We start from the raw sequence: 17,886 nt of genomic DNA on the forward strand, positions 1-17,886 counted from the left end.
TACGGCGCTGGTGTGATAACGCACCTGAGGTAGTGCTGTAAATAAATCAATATGTGAGATGTGCATCCCATTGTTATGTTTTTTTTGTGCAGAACCTGCAAGAGTAATGCCACCATTTTTAAAGTTTCATGAATATGAAAAAAATCTCGCATATTAATTCAATGTAGAAGAAAGGTTTCCCAACGATCAGTACATTTGTGTTGCATACATAGTGAGAAAATAATATTTTTATAGTTTCCAAACAATGCTGTATCTGTCAGAAGCCATCAAAGGAGAAATTGATTGACTATAGTTAGCTATTCTTACTGATGTGGGCAAATAATGAAATCATTCTAGCACAGATAACAATCACAGCGAAAAGCTGTGCAGTTTTGATTGGTCAGGCTAAACATTTCTGCTGTTAATATTCAGGAAACTGGATTTGTGAAGTGTATGTAATCTTTCGCTTTGTGATATGATGGTTTTTAATTCCTGATTAACCTCAAAGTGTACCCTACCGAAACACTCAGGTAATTCTTTGACTGCTACACTATAATGTGGGGTTATTTGCTTACAGGAAGGAATTATCAACAGCTCTGCTTTTTGTAAATATAACACACCCAACTCTGGCATTATGGGTCATGTTTGAAAGTATAGCTGGAATAGGAAGAATAAAACAAATCCACCTTTATCGTCAGATCTTATGTATGTTTTTCAGATTTGCACAGTGCAGTTTCACCATTTATATGTTTCCACAGTGCTTTTAAAGTCTGGTGTGCACGTACATGCAAGTTTGTGCTGTGCTGAATGCATCCTTATGCAGGTTTTACATTCCAAGGGGTTTCCGCCCTGTTTCTCTTGTGCTGATGTCACATGAATAACCCTAAACTAGCGCCTGCCTAGACTACACTCTGAAGAACTCTGCTTTGCAGTTCATTGGATAATTTGGTGTTTTCCTTAGCACTATATGCAACATTATGGCTGCTGCACAGTATCAGAAGCAAACATAGAGGTGGAGACTAAGTACAATCTACAAGGTTTTGGAGGCGGGGAAAATGGCGTTATCAGGCAAATGTGGTCATACCTATGTCCTGTCAGTATCTATGCATGTCTGATCTTAGGCATCTGTTTGGGAATGTGTTAAGAGTAATTTGTATAGTGCTGTGTTACTATTGGTGTGGCCTGATATGCTGTCAGGTTCAGGAGTATGGGATTGCACTGTAGTTGCATTGACCTTCATACTCACTGCAACGCACTGAAGCACATCTGCGGACAGGTAGGACGCTACTGTGGAAGAATAGGTGTTTGTCATATGGCTACTATGGGCAGTGGTTTGATGCTATGCATCAGTAGTGTATTTTGTTTTGTTGCTGTACCAGTGTATGAAGTCAAAACAAAAATGTGTGAGGCCTCCTCGACAGTAAACAGCACCTTACGGATGGATATAGGTGTGTGAGAATAAAGTGGACCTTGTGGAACTGGTTTTGATGTTGTGTAGGTACGGCAGAGATTACTGAAACAATTTCATAATCATTTGTATGCTGTACCTACACAAATATATGTAGGAGAAACACGTATCAACTTCAAGTAGCAGTGGCTTGCATTTACTGTTCAAACCACAAAGAACATGAGCCTTGGGAAGTTCCCATAGATGAAACCTGCTACCCTTGGGTGGTGAAAACGTACTTAAAATTTGAAGCCTATCCGCGCATTACAAAGAGTAGTCAGTTTACAACTAGTTATGCTATATTCCGTGTAATCCACTCAGTAGCCCCACAGATCAATGATCTATGCTTTATGCTCTGAGGAGTTGGATTCCACCTACATAGACTCCTAGGCGCATATTGAATGTGTGTCAGAGGGCAGGGTCCAAACCACAAGAATGAGTATTATACAGAGGGCCACACCAAATGGGCAATGTAGTCTACCAGGAGTGAAGAGCTTTATAAAAACTACAATAGAATAAAATACAACTCCTAGCCTTTTATCCATAAATCTTTGTCCATAACCCTGCACACTTAACTCTATGTTCCTAACTATATACCCATAAACATGCACCCATGAGCATGTAGCCATGCCCATGCACCATGTTCCTGTTTCCCTGTAGCCACAACTGTACAACCCTAAAGCTGCACCCTGTACGTGTACCCTTATACCTAAAACCATGCACCCATAAGCCAGCATTCTCTAACTTGTATTGTTTCCATGACCCATAACCATTTATTTTGTGTGATCAGCCATGTACCAATAACCCCGTACCCTTATTTCTGTACCTATACCCAATAACCTCAGAGCCAGAACTATTTATTTTTAGCCCTGTAGCCAGAAATAAGCAACATACAGCCATAACCATGTATCATTAATACTGTATCCTGCATCCCTGTATCCTGTACACACAACCATGCACCCATAACCCCATACCCTTATCCTTGTATCTTCTAGCCTGTATTACTATCTCTGTACACATACCACTTCATCCTATACAGATATCCCTATACCATTAACCCAGTACCCTTACCCCTATACCCTGTAGCCATAGCTCCATGTCCAAAACCTGGTACCCCTGAACCTGTATCCATAACAATGCACCATCAGCCCTGTAACTGGAGCCATGTGTGCTTTACCCTTTGTGCTGTACCCATAACGCTCCATCCCGCTAGTGTAGCTTTGAATCCTTTGCCTTGTACCCAGAATCCTGTGTGTGTAGACCTATACCCTTAACCTGTACTTTTAACCCTGTACCCATAACCTTTACCCTCATCCTTGTGTCCTGTATTATTTTCCTTGAACCCATAACTTTGTAAACCCAGCCCTATACCCTTAGCCGTGTGTACCTATCTCACACATCTTCTCCTCTATCACAGTCCTAGGCACTATGCTCCAAGACAAGATTTTAACAGAATTGAGCAAGAGAACAAACAAGTGAAAAAGCACATTTAAAATTACAAGATTTAAAGAACATACCGGTATTTAATGGACGAATTTTATGCCAACAGAACATATAACAACCAGAGTTTGGGGCGACCTTGGGGGAGATTCAGCAAACAAAATACAATTGTTTCCTTTTTTGACACTTTAGTTGACTCCTCTGATAACTCCGATCCAGGAGAAGGTATGAGGGCCTCCTCTGGCACAACCAACACCTCTTCTTTCTTAGAAAGAGGCAAGGGGCATCCATCAAGGCGGGGAAGAGGACGATCACAACGCTGGAACAGCACCCCAGGGGAACGTCAAACATGTCAAAAACATTACCAGTGGTAGCTATGGCAGGTTTGAGGGATAATAATGGGGATATTCTCCAAATAGTGCCCATATTTAATCTTTTCACTCATCAACTCTCATCTGTGGAAGCATTGTTACTGCACAAGGGCCTTCTTTTGACCCCACAACCCATCCCAATGACAGTGAACTTCAAACGGAGGTACTGCGATCCTTTCGTAGCATTCATCTCCATGCCTTTTTCATGGGAGACCCAGTACTTTGTTCACAGCCTATGTGAGTTTCTGACCTCCCTCCACTTTTTTACCACCTTCTCATCTTTAACCCCTGAGATACAGACTTTTGAGAGAATGGTACTCAAGTATCCTCAGGGTGTGGTTCCAGACTGCAACCATTAGGACGCTATATAGACGTATTCAGCAAGGATTTAAACACCAAAACTCGCTGTTATGTCAAGGACTCTATGGACATGATTATCCAAATTGAGCATCTGCCCTTTGGCCCCAACATGAGTATCGTTTGCAGTTTGCATGTAGAGCCTCTCTACACTAATATTCCCCAAGAAGATGGTGCTAGGATCATTAAAAGGACTCTTGATCAGAGGCCTCGCCCCCATTCGGTCCCGACCTCTTTTATTATTCAAATTCTTGAGTTATGCCTGACTCTGAACTTTTTCTTTTTTGATGGTAACAACAGGCCAAGGGAACATCTATGAGGGTGTCGTTGCTCCTAATTTTGCTGTTTTGTTCATGGATAACTTGGAGGCCAATAACATTCTGGCCCAAAATAATCCTTTCCACGCTAACATAGGGGTATGGAAACAATACATTGACGATATCTTCATGATATGGCATGGGTCGGAGGCTGTTTTTTTGGGATTTGGTCAATGGATGAATGCCAATAACAGTGGTCTGATCTGTACTCTAACACACAGCAGATCAGAAATTGTGTTGCTAGATTTAAAAATTAAAGTCTCTGTTGGTGAGCTGATTACGTCCTTACATAGTAAACCAACAGAGAGGTACATCCTCCTTTCTTACACAAGTGATCATCTGAGGGCTCTAAGAGAATCTCTACCTTTTTTCACAATTCCTCCACATCCGTAAGAACTGTTTTCTCAAAGAAGACTTCTTTACAGAGGCCAACGTGTTGTCTGATGAGCTACGAGCAAGGAGTTATCCACTAATTAGACAGTTGATAAAATGAGCCTGGGCCTGCCCTAGAGAGGTCCTCCTCACCCCGTAAGAACAACAACAAAAAAGATAATGATCGCCTTGTTTGTGTGACTACTTTCTCCCCGGTGTCCAATCAATTAAGGAAGGGTACTCTCAAACATTCGTCAGCCCTCAATGCGGGAGATCTCAATCTTGAAGAGGTTAGAACATTAAAGATCATTTGGTGAGGGCTAGCTTATCTATTAAAACCACCAACTCCTCACTTTCGCACCTCTGGGGATTAACTCCTGTATTAGGACATTTGAAGTGTGGTAAATGCATAGTATGTCAATTCACCATTGAATTTAAGGTATTTGAATATGGGAGGATCAATATTCTGTTGAGCCAATTTTCCAACTGTTATACTGCAAATGTTATATTCGCCACTTTTTGCCCCTGTAACAAGAACTACATTGGACAGTCTACGTAGAAAATCCGTATTTACATCTGCCAGCACAGAAGCCGGATTTGCTGTAAGTGTCCAGCTTGGTGGATGATTTCCTGGAGAACGGACATACTGAAAATGACCTCTGTTGGCAAGTGGTTGAGGCAGTCAAACCTCCTGAGAGTGGAGTGGGCATTCTGTCATTACTGGACAAGGAGGAATGAATGTGGAATTTGTGCAATAACAGCCTGCATACCGGCCTGAATAAGATGGACGACCGGACAACACTGGTGTATCACTTGACCTGTTTTTTAGTTCGTACTGTACATCCACACCTTGATTGATTCCTTTCAATATTTTGGTTGTATAAATGTGAAAATTCACACACACTTGTACATGGAAGGGCAATGTATATAACATTTTATCAGATTGTACACGAAATGGCTATAAATAACCACTGTATTTTCTTTCGTTTTTTTTTCTTTTTCCTTTTACCCCTTTTCTGTCTTTCTTGTCTCGCTCTTTTCCCTCCCCTCAGCTCAATGAATATAAAGTTACTTGGCTGATGTTATGGTGTGTAGTATGTTACACGTTATATTTTTTTCTTTTGGGGTAACTCTTATCAGGCACAGCTCTGGGATCATTACTAAACCACTATTTTGAGCTCTCTGACTACTTCAAGTTGGACGCCACACTTCTCATGTAGTGTCTTGTGACTATTCCCTCCCGGTTGGCTGCCACGCTGGTTGTTTGATTCACTAGCACACGTTATTATCAATAGTATATTTCATTGCTGATGCTATATGATGTACATTAGGGCACTGACATTGGTATTTTTTCTTTTTGGTTAGCTTTGTTTTACTTTTGTGAGGACCCATTGTTAGACCTCTTAGTATTTCCAGTTTTCCAGCACCTGTACTCCAATTCAAGATGTCCGCCATGGTTTTCGAATGCTGTCACATGACCATCCCTTCCTGTTTTAAGGGGCGAGCGCAAATCGCTCAGTCCCCTGCAGTGATCATGTCAGTAACTTTCATTGGTTTGTGGGCTTGCATTTTAAAATGCTCTTGGTTTCATTTATGAAAGCCATGCATACGTCATGCCTTTTCCGGTGTTAAGTCCACCTACACAGCACTGGTAAACTACTGAAAACACACGAGGCTTGATGTTTTCAGCATGGTTTCCGGACTACTTTATCTTTTTATTTTGCAAGCAGCGCGATTGCGCTGGGGTTTACATAGCGCGATCGCGCATGTTTTTTCTGTTTTCGATTTCAGCACGATCGCGCTGCACTTTAGATAGATTGTTTCTTGTGTGGCAAGAAACGTCCAGTTAGGAGTTTACAGGACTAATAGCTCTAACTCGAGTAAAATGGAAGACCCGTTGCATTGCAAATTCTTGTTATACATGGTGAGCGTTTCACTCGCTAGCTCGGCCCCTTGATGTGGCGGCATTACTGCTGCCCTTGCCTTATCTTGTGACCCTGCTGCAATATAATATATCGACTTGCCAAGTAATTTTGTAGACATGCCCCTTGGGACCCAGTGATTCGTTCATTGGTTCTGACCTCGTGTCTCCTTTCCACGCAGCTCTAGTGATTTGGCATTGTGTGCATTTGTTTTGTACAGCAGCTGGTCTCCTGGCAGGGTAAGAGTTTTGGCAACTTTTTCTTTCTGGCACTATTGGAGTACAGGATTGTTGTTCACTGGCTTATGTACTCCTTACTATTTTTTAGACTTTTTGATGTTCATCTAGATTGCCTGACTGGGCCTTATTACACAGTCTCTTGACCTGAAACCTCTCTTGGAGACCGACCGTGGTCAGTTTTTCATTTTGCCTTTTTTCACTGTGTGCCTTCCGTATGTATTCCATTCAGCAGCCACCCTTTGTATGATTATCCTATTCGTAGTTACACCATGGTTATGAGCAGTCATTATGCACTCAGGGGCATAGTTATAATGCCCTAGCACCACCTTGTGCCACATTAACGTCATTACTTTTTAAGTTAATGTGGCCCGACGAGGCCGAAATCCCCACGCCATTTTACAGGGTGGCGCAATTCATGCATTGCACCACTCTGTAACCCTTTGCGTTACATTATGCCTGCACCAGGCATAATGGATGCAAATGGGGCATTCCCCCGTTAGTGCAACCGGTAAAATGGTGTTAGGAAATCTATTAGATTTCCTTGCGCCATTTTTTACAGCACTTTTAACGCCTGCAGTTGTTAATAGGGGGCTTCCATTCTTTAGAATGGGGCTCTATGTACTCTGCAGGAGTAGAGCCAATATTTTGGCCCTACTCCTGCAGCGCACATGAATAGCGTCATAGGAAATGATGCTATTGACCTCTACTCTGCGCCATGGTGTGTCGTATTTTAAAAACGGTGCACACCTGGTGGCTGTAGGGGAATGCTGAAGGGTGCAGGGAAATTGGCGCTGCACTCGGTGCAAGGCCACTTTCCATAAATCTGCCCCTTAGTTCTTTTTAGTTATGTATTGCATGTGATTCCCCGGAATTGCAGTGGCCGGCTTTGGTGGAGCAGATCCCACAATGTGCATGTGTAGCCCTCCCTTCATCACCGGGTTTCTTTCAACATTCTATTATGAAGTGATATAATTTATGGTGTTTATTTTATGACTTTTTTTCCTTGTCCCCTCCCTCTTCTTCCCTTTTCTTTGTTACTTCTCTTTCACAACAGGCCTTGATTACTTATGTAGTATCCCTTCTAGTCTCGCAGGCACATTTTTAAGTCCTGATGATGATCCCGGTATTGTGCGTGGGATTGAAATGTGAACCACAAAAGTACCTTGACTCAAAACGTTGTAATTGATTTTATGGATATGAGCATGGGTACAAAGTGTGTGACTTCATTTGTATGCCTTTCAAGCCAAACTGAATATGTCTGAGGATGACCTTGTAAATGCTTGGATGCCCACAGCAATTGTTTGTTATTATTCTTTGATCTAATAAATGCACAAGTTATTCCAAGTCTACTCTTTAGACTTGCTCATAGACTTCATTGTAACTCCATGAATATCACAAAAAAATGTATTTTCCTCAGGGACCAGTGTTCTTAAAAGCCAATAAAGAAAAGAGCACTTCTCTGGTCGCTTACCTACAACACCAAATTGATTCTCACAGAGAATCACAACAAATACAACACACCATCCACCATACACTACCCCACGGTGCTGTGTGCTCCCTGCCAGAAACTGTGCTTCAGCAGTCTACTTCAGGGTATGAAGCTTTATATAAATGCTGGAATACAATGATTTGTTTAAAAATGGGGTGAAACAATTAAAGCTTTATTATGCAGACAGCTACAAGGCCTGAGAATTATTCCAATAATTCCAAAAGAGAATCTGTGGTGGGAAAAAACAAATACATTGGAAGGTACACCAAGGCCTACAGCACTCACAAATCACCTTGATGGAGCCAACAGTTTCATGTGATGAGGGAAGAGAGCAGGCTGGGAGGGCTCATTAATTAAACTTGATGTCAATTCTATATTTCTTATATCCAGTTTGAGTTTTAAAAGTGTGTCTTCTGTTATGATTGGTTTCAAAACACTAAGAAAATCAAACCAATGTTAACATTTAGGTTGTAATCCCATAAACATTTTCTTTGTTTTTTCTTTGGAAGGTCACATTACTTTCATGTTGTTTCTGCCATATCTATGTTTATCAATTAGATTCTGGTTGAACATTGCATACTTTCTGGCTTTTGTTGTAGAATATGTCACTTTTCATTTTTTATTTTTATTTGAAGACACTTTATCATATTTGTTGCATGTGGACATAGCAAATGTGTTCATAACTTGGCTTGGACCTAGGCTTCTAAGGCTAGCCAGTCCTTTAGGTCGGCTTTCCATATTCATGTGTTGGCTCACTGTGGCAAATGGGTTCCACTCATTTAGTGTGCCAATATTTTTTGGCTTTAATCCAAGTTAATGGTCAAGTTGTCCTTTTCCTGCCTAAAACCAAAAGGCCTTTCTGCCAGCGTTCAGTGTCATAAGAGTCCTGATCGCTCTCCTTTAGTGAGATGTTAATTGTTTTCAGACAGTGGTCAAAGGGCCCTGGGTGTGTGGTGAGAGTTTGCCTCCTTGACAGAATGGCCTGGGGGCTGTACCCAATAATATGATTAACTTCAAAATGGCCTCCCCTGTCACAGGCAGATGTAGCTGACACCTGGGCCTGCCCTCTTAATTGTCCTGCTAGCTAGCTTGGTTCCAATCCCAGTGGGAGAGGGGAACTGCCCAGACCTCTTTCAGAGTGACCACAGAGGAGGGGCTTCTCATTTCCTTGGCCACACGTCTGAGTGGGTGCAGGAGCTCCACACAGGGGAAGAAGGTATATGCCATATTGAATTGTCCGAGGATGCTCTGCAGGAGGGTTGGGACATGGGTGGAGGTGAGATGTGGTGTCCTAGGATTGGCCAGGAGTACTTGCCATCTAGAACAGTGGTTCCCAACCTGTGGTCCAGGGACCCCTGAGGGTCGTTGAAGCCTCCTCAGGGGATCCGCGACTGCTTAGAAAATGTAATAACATTAACAGGTTAGGTCCCCATCTTTCACTAATGGCTCATTGGGGGGATTCCTGGATTCCAATAATGATTCAGTGGGGTACCCGGGTTCCAGTACTGATAAAGTGGGGGTCCACAGAAGTCAAAAGGTTGGGAACCACTGATCTAGAACTTGTTACCTACATGTGTAAACTCCTGCACAAGGGAGAAGAAAAAGCAAGATCCCCTCCCAGGACAGCGTTGACCCAAGAATCATGGACAGCTGATGTCACTGATAGACTAAAGCAGACTCCCAGACTAGATGGGTCTCTCTGGTGATAACTGTTCCCTTATGCCCAGTGAGGACAAGTTGGGAAGGAATATTTGGACTTTGATGCCATCTCAAGCGCCCTGCAAGGCAGGTAAGTTGCTCTGGGACTTGGGAGTGTGGACAGGATGGAACTCTGCTGACTGGTAGCAGAGAGGCTGCACAAAAGGCAGGAGAGTAGAAGACAGGCAGAGGGAATCTCTAAATCCAGCTCCCTGCAAACTGCACACCTTTAAAGGCCAGGAGGCTTACTGAAAATGATCCTGGTGGGTAAAGCGCACAATGAGCCCATAATCGTTCAAAGCCTGAATTATGCAACTTCAAAGGATTTGACTTTTACACAAGAAACAGAGCACTTTAGGTCTGCCACAATTTCCCCGGGATCAACAACAGAGGGCCAGGACAGAACACTGCACCCACCTGCAGGTGGAGAAAAAAAAGCTGGCCCCTGTAACACGGGAGCAGAAAGTGCAAACCGTCTCTCATGTGCAGCACCAGAGTGCAATGAATACAGGGAGCCATCAGGACTCCGGGGGCCTTAGTCTCTCCCTGCGAACCCTCAATGATCTACACCAGCACGTGGGTGTCATGGGTGGGACCTGGACACGATCTTAAAAACGGCAAACAAAAAAAAGCGCAGCCCTCGGACAAAGTGGCAGAGCCTCTACTACAGTATTTATAAACTCTGGCCCAGAAGCACCCCATAATGCCCTGTGAGGGCACATTTTCACGATGTCCTTTCCTTGTGGTCCCCCAAGGAGGGGCAGAGGTATCACTAACATATATTTTTATTGTTGTGGAGTGCTGCGGGGTGTTCAGCAGCTCCACGGGAGTTAACTCTTTCTCTCTCAGGTCAAAGAATGCATGACCTCAGAAGACTTTTCAACTTCTTTAAAGAATTTCTGGAGTTGGGGCTTGATGGCCTTCATCTTGGGAGTGCAGGAATGCTCTATTGGTGGGTCAAAGGTTGCCTTTGTGGCCTGAGGTGGTAAAAGAAAGACTCTATCACAAGGTTCATGTCCTGTTGAATTCAAATGCTTTCTTGACAGTTTTATTCATGCACCATGCAATGTTTATTGGAAATTAATGTATTTAAACATGATTTTTGAACCTATTGGTTTTATTGCTGACTACTAATGTGTGGTTATTGTTCTTATAATGTGTGACCTCTTTGACAAAGCTAATAGGCTTGTTCTATACTGAAATCACTTTTGACCATTATCATGTGATTTTTACATGTGATATAGGTAGGGGGGGTGTGTTGCAATAACAGGGTTAATGACCAATTATAGGTCAAATGTGATATCAGAATGTCACCAAAGGTATTTCCATCTACTATATGTAAATATGTGCAAGTTAATACACTTCTCCTTTTTCAAAGAAAATGCACTTGCTGGATAATACTTTATTGGTGTTGTTATTGCATGGCAGCTATTACATGCTCTGTTTTCACTTATCTTTATTGTTGCCTCAGCCCTCTTTTACTATCATTATTTTTATCTTTCCTCTCACCCTCCCCTTTTTATTAGGCCTCCTTGTTTCCGTGGACGCCTGCTCGGTGAAAAGTTCACCAGAACAATCTTAAGGAAGCAGCTGATTGTGGGCTCGCGGACCTCCGTGCACAGTGCGCACCTGCGTGCCGCAGCGCGAGGCACTAGAGGCCCAAGACATGCAAAGAGCTCAGGGCAAGGGTCTGATGGGCAGATGCGTCAGTCTCGGTCAGCTACAGGTAAATTCAGTGGCCTTACGGCGAGCTCCATATATAAATTAGACGTGGTGTTTAGAAATGTGACTACGAGACCTCGCGAGAACTACCTCAAAGATGCGGGGTCTCTGAGCTTTCAGAATCAGCCTTCCCTTTACAGTAGTGAGTCTGTGAAGACCGCCCACAGGTACACCATAAATACAACATTGACCTCGGATGAGTGTGCTCAGTACACCCTTTATTACAGGGGCCACAGTGAGGGGGGTCCCATACTCGGAAACCGATGGTATTGTTCTAGGTTAGTTCTCACTGCTTTATAACAATTTCAAATGACCTCTGACCTTTCCATCCCTGTAGCCTTGAGAATGACAAACAGCCACTTGTGCACTTGTTGACCAAGGCCTTTTGTTACTCAGCTGTAAATAACTATGTAAGGTCTTTGCTACCTCTCTCTTTGAAGACTGTTTTTATTCTGTTCCTGCCCGCACAGTCGGGAATGTGACGTTTACAGACTGTTGGGGCGGATCACCCTCTGGCAGGTCATCAGCCAACACATTTATCTCACTCAGTATAAATAGATATTTCCATAACACTCCAGATGCTGTGTGTGGGAACACATGGGAGGAGACCTTCTGATGACCTGGCCTGTATCATAAACCTTGTTGTCAGAGGAATAAAGTACCATTTACACAAATGCCACCACACAAAGTGCCACCATATTATTGGCTAATTTACACAGTCATCCGGAGAAGAGTCGTTATCACACGGCGAGCCGGAAACCCTCTCAAAGAGTGGGTTTTCAGGTCGTGTGTGGAGGTTTTCAAGTAGTGAAAAACACAGGATTTCACAACCTCCCTTTAACACACGTGAAGGTGACTTCAATTCAGAAGCCTTTTTGTTTTGGTCCAAATAGGAACGGTCCCTCCTCCATACCTTGTCCTCTCCCATGTTTCTCCAAAACAGCACAGCCTGCAATAGTTTTAAGCCCTGCCCCCATGTCCAGGCTACACCCCCACAGTGTAACAGTTTGAATAGATTTTCTTAAAGCATTCAAAGAGGGCTAACATAGATGAGTGTGTATCCCTGATGGCTATCTCGGGGAAAACAGTTTTGGAAAATCCAGTAGTTGTCATGGGTAAAAGCTATTATCCTCGGTAACACGTGTTTTTTAGAGCTACTATTCTTAAACATTGTCAAATTGCATAAATGGTTAAACATCCCATTAAACACATACATATAGATTACTTATTCAAAAACACAAGTCCGTAAATTGATCTGGCTTATAAAGTTTATACTGCTTTACAATAACCTATAGCCACCCTACAGAGCCACGCTGCTGTACAACATGGCAAAAAAATGACAAACCCAATAGATCTTGCATAGGTAAGACCTATTGGCTTTGCCAATGCTTGTTTTCGGAGGGCATCTATATTTTGATGTTGCTGTGCAAACAACAAAAGATTTCACTAGAAAAGAACACACAACATCCATCAGAACCCATTATACAGAACACCAACCACACATCCAGCAGAGTTCAGATATTCCATACATTTGAATATCAAAACCACCGAGCTCACTACAGTATTAACCATAATAACAAATTATCACAACTTCCAACAGAAAACGTAACATCGAAAAATGCATAAACATTCAACATTCTTAAGGACCAATAAGCTGGATCTGTCTGACTGACTGGTCTACTCATTGTAAAACAATATAGAACTCCATGATAACCCAGAAATACAGTAAATGAAAACTTAACCAGTGCTCAATAGTTATGGAAGAAGGACGACTGTGAAAACATTGCAAGACACGATACGCCCATTTACTTGAGACTCTTGAAGTCTGGTGGGAGATGGCACAAACTCAAATTGTCAAAGATCCCCAGCAACACACACACATCAGACACCACGAACCACTTTTAATATACACACAACCAAATATGTACACAATAACGTCATATTAGCCACACTCACACTGCTGATGATTCAGCTAAAAAACTCAAAAATAATTCTGTGATCTGTGACGGAATGCAGGAGGCCGTGCCTGAAGGTAATAAACCCGGACAGTATTCTAAGACATTACTAATGCCATGACACTTGCTCTGCTAATCCCTAAAATCTAACATTTAAAAGATTGTATCCGGCTTAGAAGAAAACGCCTGGAACATGGTGTTATGTGAAGTCCACATCTGAAATATTACATCCATTTCTAGTGGCCACATCTGGAGAGCTGCATCCAGTTCTGGATACCAGATAATGAGCAATGTGTCATTTGTTGAGGCCACATGTCATGTATGTTGTCTAGTTTGAAGGTGATATTTTCAGGGTTATTTTCAGCTCTGGAAATGACATCAGGAGCATTATGCCCAGTTTCAGAGAAAATATGTTGAGTATTGTGTCGAGTTCTGAAAGCCACATCTGCTGAATGGGAACCAATTCTGTTGGTAATGCCAGGACCATGCTGGGACTCGTAATCTCCCTTTCCCCTTATAAACTCCGGCTTGCAAGCCCCAACATGCTTAGAACATTAGATGACAAAAACATAAGTTACAGAAAGGTACGTGGCACGTGTCCTGCTGACACCTGTGAGCAGATCAGTTTCTGAAAAGATGTCTACATGATCCAATGAACTCATCTAAATAACTTCAGTAGACAAGCAACAGAAAATAGTAGATTAAGGTCCCAAATATAGGTTGGGCGGAGCAGTATTGCCGGGTAGGATACCACCGTGTCCAATTATAATCAGCCTGGTGTTCCTGCACCTCAATATTTTTTCAGGTGCGGGAACCCCAGACCCCTGAGGTGTGGGCTGCAAACACCTTACATGGCATGGGGGACCAAGGAACGCTGCCGCTGCCAGCCCACAGCCTCTGCTGTGCCCAAACACCCTGCCCACCCTCTGCTTCCATAAATGGAAGCATATCATCTGTCCATGGAATGGGGAAATATCATGTGGATTTTGAACATTAAAAACTGATCCGCTGATTATTCCTCATTTCTGGGACAAATATTCATGGTAGCCAGGAATGTTAATTTCCACCACATGGTATCCAGGCATATAAATACAACCACCTTGTATTCGGGCATAAATTGGCAATTAGAATTGAATAAAGACATACCAAATGGGGATTGGGTGTGTCCTTTAGCAGAATCTAGTAGGATGAAGGCAAGGCTGAATCTGCTTATTCTGAATTTGTTCAATGAATACAGGGATTGTTGAAGGTGTCAAATGGTGATGCACGACTGGGTAAAGAGAACATTGTCTTTTTCTCCCCACTCCTTGGCCCCTTTAAGAAATGGAAATCAGGGAAGGATTACCTTTGAATAATGGACTTCTCAATTGAAGACCTGAGCTGCTTTGGAAAGTTATCACCCAACATCTCTAACTAGGGAGATGAAATCAAAGGAACATGGGTCTGTCTTGTGGAGTATGTGACTGGGCGGTTCATAAACCACATATTGAAGATAGGTTATATGGGGAGATGATGCCCTTGCTAATATATAGGGACCTAAGTTCGATTGGTGCAACATGTGCAGTGGCACCGGGGCCCGGAGGCTTGAGAGGCTCTATGAAGCCTGATTTTTGCCTATTTCATTCCTTGCACTAGGGCCCATGGCACACTGGCTACACTACTGCTAATGTATGGGTAATACGAGTGCCTCCTTCCTATTCCTTTCTCTTCACGTGTGTAGCTCTTTGTTGTTCATTTTTTCAGTGTGTTTCCTTGCAAATTGACCTTCATTTCATGTACCCGTGGGTGAGATCTCATCTGCTTTACTAACTAGTTTAAGGAGATCGTGAGTATTAATATTGTATCACCTATTTAATTCGCCCATCATTGTGTTAGCTTGTGACTCGCTGTTCTCATCATTCTTGATCTGGAGAGGTTCATGTAGGATTTTTTTTTAACTGGCTATCTATCTGGTCTCTGCATTTGTGTCATCATTTACACTTTTTGAACATAAATGCAACATTTTGTGAACACAGAAATTCACTTGGTTAACTACAAAAACCCAATCACAGCAATAAGCTCTATCGAAATAGTAATAAAGTAATTTGGAACCAGTACCAACATGCAGGTGAAATATCGTGCAGAGCCGAGAAAGTACAGTAAAGATTTCTCACCTGCTGTGGAAATTCTTGGCAGGCTGTGAGGGTGTCTTTCTCCCTAGGTGCGCTCCAGCGGTGTGTTTGTGGCGGGCCCTGCCATGCAAAGGGAGCAGGGTTCCCTGGCCTCCTGCCCCGAAGTCTCTTGTCCGCAGTCCGAACCTGCGCCTAGGAACCACTTCTGATAACTCTGGTGGCACCAGTACCAGGGGCGAGGCCTGTGCACCTTGGTACTCTGCCGTCAAGAGGCACTGCCTCGGCCGCACCCAGGCGCGCGCACACAGCAGACACACCTGCAGGCTCGCACGAGAGAAGGGAAAGTTGACTCCTGACCATGTTTGCATGAGATAAAAACAGCGAGATACTCTCTCTGCAGAAAATCCTCTCTCCTGTCAACTTGTTTGCTTACAGTACAATGTGGTGCACGTCTCTGTGTCAGGCATTCAGGTGAGCACTTATGGTGCTCAGAAGGAGACTGAACTACAGGGACGATGGCAGGTTACCAAAACAGATCTGAGTCTCTGAGTGGACAGTGGAGCTGTTGAAGGGTCAGTCACACGCCAGGACTGGCACTTGGCTCACGCACCCCCAACCAGCCCTGCCTTTCCATGGGCCAGATTAGAAAACTTCTCACTTTGTCCGTAGGCCCATTCACCACCAATGTCTTTTCCGCTCCCCTCCCCACTCACAAACGACATACCGGTGATGCCAGGCTACAGGGGTTCACTTGTGCTGCCAGCTTCCACATGGCACTCGTGTATCAAGGACAATGTTTAGTATGTCCACGTTTTTCAGCCAACTGCCCTAATTATCAAGTGACATGTAGTTTCACTTTTCCCATTTCCCCATTCAGCGCCCAGATACCCCTAGGGGTGACAGTACTGCGCTTTACAAATGCTGATTGATTGGTATGTTTGAGCCTACAAGTCTCAAGATGCTTAAAGGTAAAAAGGGCCCATTGTCACATTATGCCGCTTGATAGATGCATCTAAACTGAAGGTATCATACAGGCTGACAATTGTCTTCATTCGGAGACAAAATTAGGAGTATAAACCTTAACCACAATGATAACATTTAGACGAAAAAGGTGTCACTGGCTCTCATGGCCAGTGTGATACCTTTAAGAATTCTTTCAATTTATGTAACATTTCTTTGCATGGGACTATGGGAATTCTAGTTTTTATTGCCATCACAGGTATGGTCTTAAATATATATTTCTATATTTATATATACAAACACACACACATATATCTAAAAAATTCATAAAATGCATGGCACATTGCACTGGATCACTTCATAGCTATAAATAGTGTAGCCTGACGCTGGTGAAGGCCCCACCTGGAGTGTCTCATAAGCTAATTAAATATTTGTTGCGCTCTTACCAAGGTCAATTTAGTTGCTAATAATACTTTAATTGTTTACTGGTAATTTGCATTACTCAGAGTTCTTCCTTCACTTAGCGCAGGGCTTGTGTGAGCAGTTTCTGCTACAGGGACCTGGAATCTACATTTAGCTGGCAGGCCCAGAACTCCCCTTTTACTACATGTAAGTCACCCCTTAGGTAGGCCCTAGCTAGCCCTATGGGCAGGGTGCCATGTATGTAGAAGGCAGGACATGTGCCAGGTTGCGTGGCCTGTCCTGGTAGTTACAAACAGCCTAACTTGGTGTCTCACTGCTGTGAGTGCTGCCTTCTCATAGGATTGCATTAGAAATGCCCTGCTGTATATGTAGGGGGTATTGTCTGATTTATGAGGGGTAGCATAGGCATGTTTGGTATGGTTGTAATGGTGATGAGAAATGCTGCTTACTGGTGTAGGTGTATTTTTTATTACTATTACAGAAATCCCACTTCTAGAAAGTGCACATTTATCTGTGCTTATGACTCTGGTGTTTTGCAGCTTGACTCCAATCTACGCCTGGGCAGAGTGACAGTTGGGCTTTGTGCTTACTTTCCAGACAGCCTGTACACAGGGAGGGTGGAGCTGTCACAGAGGTGCATCTGCATACTGAATAGTCTTCCTGGGCTGAGAGAAGGGAGCGATGGGGCACACCTACATTTGTAAAGGCTGTGCCCTGGCCTCGCACAATAGGGTTGTTTACCCCCAACTGATGTTTGGAGCCTGTGCTGGAGGAGAGGGGGCACTCCCAGAACCAGTTGTAACTGGTTGGAACCTCTTCTCCCCTACCATTGTAAAACACTGTAAGGACTGAGTATAAGTACAGGGGAGTTTTCCCCACACTTGGGAGACTCTTTGAGACATCTTGGAACTGGACACAGAAATGCTGGAAGGACTCACCAGGGACCGCCATGGACTGCTGCTGCTGTGCTGACCTGTGGCCTGCTTGGACACTGTAAGGACTTGCCACCTGCTTGCTTGCATCCTCTTTGTGCTAGCCTGTTGCTGCCCGCCCCCCACCTGTGGGCCTTTTTCCCTAAACTCTG

General features: G+C 43.4%; 1 protein-coding gene across 1 annotated transcript in view; it reads right to left on the minus strand.

Annotated features, from left to right (window-relative positions):
* LOC138245717 (protein NDNF-like) overlaps positions 1–15,703 on the minus strand; it is a 75,372-nt gene extending 59,669 nt beyond the window's left edge. The window contains exon 1 of the mRNA XM_069199565.1: positions 15,462–15,703. The gene's annotated coding sequence lies outside the window, so the exon portion shown is untranslated. The remainder of the gene's footprint in view (positions 1–15,461) is intronic.
* Positions 15,704–17,886: the final 2,183 nt, after the last annotated feature.

The sequence above is a fragment of the Pleurodeles waltl genome, chromosome 7 (assembly GCF_031143425.1).
Source record: "Pleurodeles waltl isolate 20211129_DDA chromosome 7, aPleWal1.hap1.20221129, whole genome shotgun sequence".
Taxonomy (NCBI): Eukaryota; Metazoa; Chordata; class Amphibia; order Caudata; family Salamandridae; genus Pleurodeles; species Pleurodeles waltl.